This window comes from Quercus suber, unplaced genomic scaffold (assembly GCF_002906115.3).
Source record: "Quercus suber isolate HL8 unplaced genomic scaffold, Cork oak 2.0 scaffold_583, whole genome shotgun sequence".
NCBI classification, from domain to species: domain Eukaryota; kingdom Viridiplantae; phylum Streptophyta; class Magnoliopsida; order Fagales; family Fagaceae; genus Quercus; species Quercus suber.
Window position 1 is genome coordinate 374,283 of NW_027070028.1, and position 9,362 is coordinate 383,644.

Sequence of the window (9,362 nt, forward strand, 5' to 3'; positions counted from 1 at the left end):
ATGCTCTAAGACTGGTATTAACTGGCCGAGATCAAGAGAATAATACACATTTAGCAATGTGAGACTATATGAAACTTTTTCTTTTTTTGGTTAACATACACTGTTTTCCAGTCATGTAAAAAAATATGGAGATAGAGTCCCACTCCCACCAACCAAAAATAAAATAAAAATCATTAGCATGAATGCCCAAATTAGTCTACCTCTCAACCTCTCAATAATTCGAGGACCACATAAAGTAGCATTACAATCGATCACGCAAACTAAATCAATAAATAAATGATGAATTATGCAAGGTGTAGTTCATTCATGTGAGCAAATGTAGAACTAAAGACGTTCAAGCCCAATTCTTCTTGTTGTCAAACAACAGTAAAGCTATTCGTTTCGTATTGAAAATTGCACTAGTACTACTAGGATTAGGACTGTTCAACATAAGATGTCAATTTCAACAACCAAACCCGCACTTACATATTAATTAGCTTTCCTTTTAATACTCATTAATCATTTCTTGTTTTCTTGATGATACTACCACCAAACCATGCATTAGCCTGGTCTACTTTTTACAAAATGTAGAGTGCAAAAACTTTTTACCTCCACGAGGGAGAAAAGCATTGGTACCAACTGGCCAGGTTACGAATATATAAGTTTATCCAAACGCTATGGAACTCATGGAAGTTCCACTATTTTTTTCATGTTAAAAAAAAAATGTTATCTTGATATTGTGGGGGGAAAAGGTTGCTTTTTTACGGCTTTGATTGCTGTTTTTACTGCGAGAAAGTAGCCTTCCTTCTAGTGAGATGTGGTCGGGGAATACTTTTTGAGTTGAAAATCACATTAGGAGGGTTACATGCCACCTTCCCCAAGGTGATTAGTTTTTTGACACCTAGTTAGTCAACTCAGGAAGGCGTTATATACTTTTATGGATTAAAGCAAGCAAACTCTGGCTTGAAAGCAAGATTGACAATAAACTTCTAGAATGGACTTTTCTTGTATAAAGAGATCATCAAAAGTTAGCACACAAGAAATTAGGAAATCAAAAAGTACTAGAAGCTAGAATTCATCTTAATGATAGAATTGCGTGAAAATTAGTAACCTAAAGGGAATTGTTACAAGGGTCAATACTCATCGCCATCGGCCATGACCTACACTGCAAATCCCTTTGTTTAGGCCTTTAATTAATTATTTTTGCTTTTTATAGTAATTTTTTCTTTAATTATAACTTTTAATTTAAAAGTCAGAATAATATCTCATCTGTTTTAGGTCATTTCCTAGCAGCCATAGAATTTAATTTTGTAATTCTCTCTATAGGGATGAAGGGCCCAAATAAGGGTAGTGGCCGTGGGCCGCATCTGAGGATGTCAAAGAGCCCGAAAACAAGCACATTTTAGTAAAGACAAGTAGACTGCAGGGCCGAGGAAGAGGTCAGATTGTAATGAACTGGTGATGTTGTCCGAGGAGTAATCCTTCCTCGACCAACAAGGAGGAAACCTAAAGTCCGACCACTCATCAAGTACTGAGCATTGGGCAGCCGTGCTTGGGAGGATAAGCTTTAGAGAGATGTGAGTCAGCAAAGAATTGAGATATATTTGGAAAGAAAGCTGCTACCATCGCATTAAATGCTCTGCATCTGCCCCCCTGGCCGCATTCATGTGGAAGTGATACCTGAACAGTAATTTTTAGCCTTACAGCTACCCACAAAGACTTCAAGAAGGTGCTGATACAAGTATCAAGGAGATTAGCAATCTCACCTGCATGTGGAGGGCTGAGATGAAAGAGATGAAGGGAATATAAAAGTGAAGGATTCCATTACAAAAGGGGCATGAGAAAAATACAAGAAAAAGATATTTGTAACCAAGAACTTGCTTTGTATAAGTCTGAAAATATATTCAAGAACAAACCATCGTTCGACTCGACCAAGTAGAACTTTTCTGTCTCAACTCGTTGTTTACAGTCACTCCTAGCTCAAGCTAACCCAAATTGGTTCTTATTGGACTCACTGAACATTCAACTTCAAACACACTCTCTAACAAATTCATTGTTGTGGGCATATTGTGTCATTGTCCAAATCCATTAGGCTCTGAACCAATCCTTGCCCTTACAATTGGCGCCATCTATAGGGAGTTGAACATTCTTGAGTTTGTGCAATCATGGTGGGTTCAGGGCCAAACCGAGAGGAATCTGTGGGATCTCAACATCATGACCATTTCATTAACCTAGAAAGAATGAGAGATTGTGAAGTGAGTGTGCATACTACTTACACCAGTTGAAGCCAATCTAGAACTGGAAGCCATGTTTCACATGGGGAGAATACTAGAAACTTGCAACTGGAAATAGATCGTTTACGGAGGAAGTTACGTCGTAAGTAAAGGAAGGAGTCTCTATCAAGCTTAGGGTCCTCATCTGATGGTGATAGTAATTATAGGCCTAGATCATGGACTCCTCCTAGTAAGTCTTTTTCTTATAATGAAGAGCGTCATCATAAGCGAAGGAATAGGAGCCCAACCTATTGGGGTTGGGAAATGATGCTATGAGTAGGGCTTTGCGCCAAATCTCAAAATCCCCATTTACATGGAAGATTGAGAGGGAAAAACTTCTTGGTGATTCACATTGCCAACTTTTACCATGTATAATGGAAGGACGGACCCGGTGGAGCATGTAAGCCATTTTAATCAGAGGATGGCAGTTCATTCGAGGAATGAGGCACTGATATGTAAGGTGTTTCCATCCAGTTTGGGGCCCGTGGCAATGAGATGGTTTGATGGGCTAGAGGAGGGCTTTATTAACTCCTTTCAAGAGCTTACAAAGCCTTTGGAGCTCGATTTGTCACATGTAGTAGGGTTCGTCGTCCCCTAAATTCCTTGCTATCAATGGCAATGAGGGAAGGGGAAACTTTAAAGACTTATTCTGATAGGTATTGGGAGATGTTTAATGAAATAGATGGGGATTTTGAAGATGTGGCTATAAGGACGTTTACGGTCGGGATCCCCACTGAGAATAAGCTGAGGAAATCCTTGACTAGAAAACCTGCATGCAGCATGCGTTAGTTGATGGATCGTATTGATGAGTATAAACGGGTCAAAGAAGACCAACAGTAAGGGAAGGGGAAGGCCAATGTGATTCCCCTAACCGAAGAGATTTCAGGTCAGATAGGTATAACAGTAATAAGGCAAGAAGGGACTTTCCAGGGCCTGGAGGGCAGTCCACGGCACTAGCAGTTAACACAGTTTTCAAGAAACCTGTGCACTGATCCTTGATAAAATAAAAAATGAGCTGTATTTTAAGTGGCTAAACAAAATGGGAGGAGATCCTTCTTAGCGCAATCAAAGTTTGCACTGCCAGTATCACCAAGACTGTGGACACACTACGGAAGATTGCAGAACCTTGCAAGATTTTCTAAAGCAGTTGGTCAAGGCTGGGAAATTGAAGCAATTCTTATTTCAACCATCTACGCAAGGAAGTCAGGCCAAACCAGTCCCTCAACGAGAGAACTATCTAAGACCATCCTTGGGAACAATCAATGTAATTCTGGCAGCTTTAGGCCAAGCAGGCATATATCAATCCGAGGTGATGTCTGTGTCAAACTCACATGGTGAAGATCTCACCCCTGTGGTTAAATGAGGGAGGATGCAAGCCCGACCAGTTCTGAGTTTCTCTGATGAAGATAAGGCCGGAATTCATCAGCCCCATGATGACGCATTGGTGGTTACCATTCAGATTGAAGGGTATAATGTGAGAAGGGTCCTAGTAGACCAGGGTAGCAGTGTAGAGATCATATACCCTAATCTGTATAAGGGGCTTAGGCTTAAGCCAAAAGATCTGGCCAGTTATGACTCATCCTGGTAGGATTTTATGGGAAGACTGTTGTCCCTAAAGGTATGATTAAACTACCTGTTCAAGTGGGCTCTAGAGTAGTGGAGGTCAATTTCATTATGGTGGATGCTTATTCCCTTTATATTACAATTTTGGCGAGACCGTGGCTTTATGTTATGGAAGCTATGTCTTCAACTCTGCACTTGAAGGTGAAGTATTCCTTTGGGGCGAACTCTTGGTGTCCTCAGACAAGGCTTTATGACAACTAATGGAGATGGAAGCTTCCTCATGTGCCATGAACGAAGAAACTAAATGCGAAGGGTTGGAAAAGGTTACAATAAATGCTGATGAAGAAAAGTTTTTTCAAGTTGGGTACAGTTGCCTTTTCAAGAAAAGGAGAAGTTGCTAGCTTTCTTATGAGAAAATGTGGATTTCTTTGCTTGGAGTGCTTATGAAGCTCCTGAAGTGGATCCGGATTTTATAAGTCACCACCTAAATGTCAATCCAAATGTTGTCTTGAAGAAGCAACCACCTCCGCGCTCATCTAGGGAACACAGCGAGGCTGTTAAAGAAGATGTGACAAAGCTTAAGCGTGTAGAGGCAATAAAGGAAGTCTTTTACCTGAAATGGTTGGCCAATATCGTGGTAGTGAAGAAGAAGAACGGGAAGTGGCGAATGTGTGTGGATTTCACGGATTTAAACAAAGTCTACTCGAAGGACCCTTTCCTGATACCCCGAATAGACCAATTAGTGGATGCTACGGTCGGACATCCTCGGATGAGCTTTTTGGATGCCTTTTGGGGTACTATTAGATACCATTAGCTCTGGCCAACTAGGAGAAGACTGCTTTTGTCACACCCACTGGAAATTATCATTATAAGGTGATGCCTTTTGGATTAAAGAATGCGAGGTCTATTTACCAAAGGATGATGACTAGAATGTTTGAGTCCTAACTGGGTAAGAATATCAAGGTCTACATTAATGATATAGTTGTAAAGAGAAAGGTGGTTGCTGAGCATTGAGGGACCTCGGAGACATCTTCGAAGTGTTGAGGGAGCATAAATTGTGCCTTAATGCTTCTAAATGTTCATTTAGTGTTAGCTCGGGTAAGTTTTTGGGTTATATGGTCACACATCGTGGAATTGAAGTTAATCCTAATCAAATTAAAGCGAGTAATGACCTACAACCACCTTGGAATCCAAAGGAGGTGCAAAAATTAACCGGGATGATTACAGCCTTGAATAGATTTATATCTCGGTCAGCGAACAGATGCAAGCCCTTCTTCCAATTATGCATAAATGGAAAGGGTTCGAGTGAAATGTGGAATGTGCTCTTGCCTTCCAACAACTGAAGGATTATCTTTCTTGGCCATCCATTATGTTTAGACCCGAAAAGAAAGAATGGAGTACAGAGGCCAGTATATTATGTGAGAAAGTCTCTGCAAGAAGCTGAAATTCGTACTTGCCCATGGAAAAGGCCATCCTGGCAGTGGTGCACGCTACGCGGAAGCTTCCCCATTACTTCCAAGCACACACCGTTGTAGTTCTGGCTCAACTCCCCTTGCAGTCGTTGCTACGAAAAGCATATTATATGGGGAGAGTTGCCAAGTAAGGAACGATCTTGGGAGCATTTGACATAAAGTATATGCCTCGTACCTTAGTGAAAGGGCAAGTTCTTGCGGATTTGGTGTTTGAGTTTACTCAGTCTCCAACGGGGGCAGGGGTCGGAGGACATAGACTAGAAGGACAGCAAGTTCCGATAATTTCTCTGTAGGGGCCCTCATCCTAGAAGTTATAAATTGATGGAGCGGCAAATCAAAAGGGATCCGAAGTGGGGCTGGTAATAGTGTCCCTAGATGGTATCACCATTAAGAAATCTTTAAGGTTGGGCTTCTTGGCCACGAACAACAGAGCTGAGTATGAACCTTTACTAATAGGGATAGCTATTGTTTAGAAAATGAGGGGGGAAAGGCTGTTGAAGTATTCTCAGACTCGAGGTTAATCGTAGGGCAAGTAAAAGGAGAATTGGATGCTAGGGATTTGAGAATGCAAGGGTATTTGGGTCGAGCTCGGTATTTACATTCAGATTTTGAGTTCTTCACCATACAACAAATCCCAAGAATCAAGAATACACATGCTGACTCTTTGGCAACTCTGGCAATCTCTTCTGGACAAGATCTACCTCGGGTTATACTCGTTGAGGATCTACATAGGCCTACTAAGGATAAGAAAGAGAAAGTTCAAGTTCACCAGATCATGGTCAGACCTAGTTGAATGGATCCATTGGTTCTATTTCTCAAGGAAGGTGTTTTGCCTCATGAGAAAGGGGAGGCAGAGAAGATACTGTGGAAAGCTCCTCGCTTTTGGCTGTCCGAGGAGCAGAAGTTGTATCAACGTTCCTTCTCTGAACCATACTTGCTTTGTGTTCATCCTGAGGTAGTGGAGCCACTTTTAGAAGAATTGCATGAAGGGATATGTGGAAGTCATACAGGAGGGAGGTCGTTATCACAAAGAGCTCTTACTCAAGGGTATTGGTGCCAAGTATGCAAAAAGATGTGCAAGAGTATGTAAAAAAGTGTGATCAATATCAAAGATTTGCTCTGAAAATTCATCAGCCTGGGGGTATACTCAATCCTCTGTCTAGTCTGTGGCCATTTGCTCAATAGGGTCTGGATATTGTAGAACCATTTCCTAAGGCTGTAGGAAATCGAAGATGGCTTCTGGTCGGAACTAATTACTTCACGAAGTGGGTGAAGGATGAGCCATTATCCAATATTAAGGGCATAGATGCAAAAAAGTTTGTTTGGAAGAACATTGTTACACAATTTGGGATTCCTCACACCCTTATCTCGAATAATGGGCTCCAATTTAACAGCAAAGCCTTCAGGAGATACTGCTGTGAATTGGGCATCAGAAACAGATATTCAACTCCAACTTATCCACAAGGAAATGGGCAGGTTGAGGCGGTTAACAAAGTCATAGTGAATGGGCTTAAGAAGAGGTTAGAAGAAGCAAAAGGTGGATGGGTGGAAGAGTTACCACATGTTCTTTGGTCGTATCAGACCACTCCTTGTCAGTCAACCAGGGAGACATCCTTTTCAATGACGTATGGGTTCGAAGTTGTAATCCCTTTAGAAACTGGGTTTCCAACACTAAGGACAAGCTTGTTCACTCCGAACAATAATGATCAGCTATAAGAGAAAAGCTTAGATTTGGTTGATGAAGGAAGGGAAGCTGTTATGGTACAACTGGCGCATTATCAGCAAAAGCTTAAACAAGAGTATGATACAGGCGTAAAGACAAGGCCATTGGCACCAGGTGACTTGATGTTAAGGAAGGTAGTAGGTACCGCGAAAAACCCATCTTGGGGAACATTGGGGCCTAATTGGGAGGGACCTTACCGTATCACCTCAGTAGCTAGTATAAGGGCTTACTTTTTAGAAGACTTAAACAAAAATGTTGTACCACACCCATGGAATGTAACTAACTTACGAAGGTACTATTATTAATGAAAGGCGATCTGGCCCTTTTTTGTTTCTATTATTATGTGTGTTGTTTTCAAATTTCCCTGTTCATATAACTATTAAACAAAACCTTGGTCATGTCTGGCTCCTCGGACCACATACTTTGGGTAAATTAATAGCATTGGTTTCTCTAAGTGTTAAACAGAACTTTAGTCATACTTGGCTCCTCGGATCATATGCCTTGGGTAAATTAATACTATTGGTTTCTCTAAGTGTTAAACAGAACCTTGGTCATGCTTGGCTCTTCGGATCATATACCTTGAGTAAATTAATACTATTGGTTTCTCTAAGTGTTAAACAAAACCTTGGTCATGCCTGGCTCCTCGGATCACATACCTTGGGTAAATTAATACTAGTTTCTCTAAGTATCAAACAGAATCTTAGTCATGTTCGGCTCCTCAGACCACAGACTTGGAGTAAATTGATGCTTTTTATATGGCTAAGTGGTGAACAAAGCCCTAGCTACGCCTATTTTCTATAACCAATGCCTCACACCTAATTACAACTATGAATGGAACCTTAATCACACATAGCTTTTTGGGCCGAATATCTCAAGTATGCAAATCCTATCTCCAAGTTAAGTTGCTAAATTATCAGTTGCATGGAAGTTAACTTGTTTGATTATCAATTGCATGGAAATTGAACTGTTGAACTACCAATTGCATAAATGTTTGTCAAGGTTAAAGGCAATGTTATGCTTTAGTTGGGAGAAGTGATAATTTGAGTTTACAGTTGGACAATCAAACTATGTTCAACAATAAAATAGTATTATGAATAACATAGAAACACTAATAGTGTAAAAGAACTTAGCATTTTCGTTAAATAAAGCCTTGGAAAGGCAGAGGGGGTACATACATAAAAAATAAAAAAAAATAAGAAGTAAAATCCTAAGTGGTTTTGGGCAGAGGAGGTTTGGCCTTCACTACAGTCTGGGTGGAAGGTTCAGGCAATGTGGCTTGAGCTACACCCTTGTCCTTAGGATCCTCCTTGGTGGTGAAAGGGAGAGTAGCAAGCATGAATACCTAACCTTGGGCTGCCCCCTTCTCCTTGGAGGTATCCTTGGGCAAGGGTAGAGGCTTGGCTGGCTTAGGTGGCTTCTCTTTGGTCACCTCTTTCCCCTTATCTTGGGTGCTTGCTCGAACAGGTTCATTGGGGCCCTTAGAGGTGGTTGGGAGGGTACTAGTAGGGATGGCCTGGCAGGATCCAGACTCTTTAGGAGTGATGTCCGTCTGAGAGCTTGGAGAATTGGTTATCCGTAAAGTGGGGGGGTGGGGTAGAAAGCATTCTCTGTCCTCCTTAGCACCAAGGAGGCGTATACTCCAACCTGGTTTAATGCATTAGTCCATACTTGGAAGCAATATCCTCAACAAACATCAGTGATTTTGGCTCTGATAGATTCCTCTGTCTTTTTCACCCTTACGTTATAGCCATCCTGCTCAGCTCGCTCAGCAACCTCCTCTGCATTCGCCAACTTCTTCTTCAGAACCTCTATCTGCTCCTTGGAAATAGTGAGTTGGTCTTCGGTTCTGCTGCGCAGCTATTGGCATTAATCCTCGGCTTGCCTCTTAGCCCTAGCCAATGTAGCCTCAGCACTCTTCTTTTCCCTGCCCATCTCAGTTAACTTAGTGGGTCTTTAATCCTTTGCTCTGCCACAGCGAAGGTTCCCACCACAACTATCTGCCGCCCCTCCTCGTCTTTCCACTGTTTGTAGGCGTCTTCTGCCCACTCCTAGGCCATGTGTGCCGCTTGGATTGACGTCAAAAAAAAAAAAAAAAAACTCCTCCATTAGGGACTTCCAGAGGAGCAAGGCTGGCTATGTGGCAATGCTCTGGAACAGCCCTTACTCCTCCCTCAGGACATGGCCGAGCTGAGGACATTAAAGAGGCACAAAGTCTCTCTAACCTTGAAAAGGATTTAGCCATGGTAAGTTTCCAGCTCTTTATCTTTGCTAAGAGTACATGCTATTTTTACTTTTAGAGAATTCCCTTTAATGTCTTCTTTCTTCCTCTTTCCCTTTTTTTTTTTTTTTTTG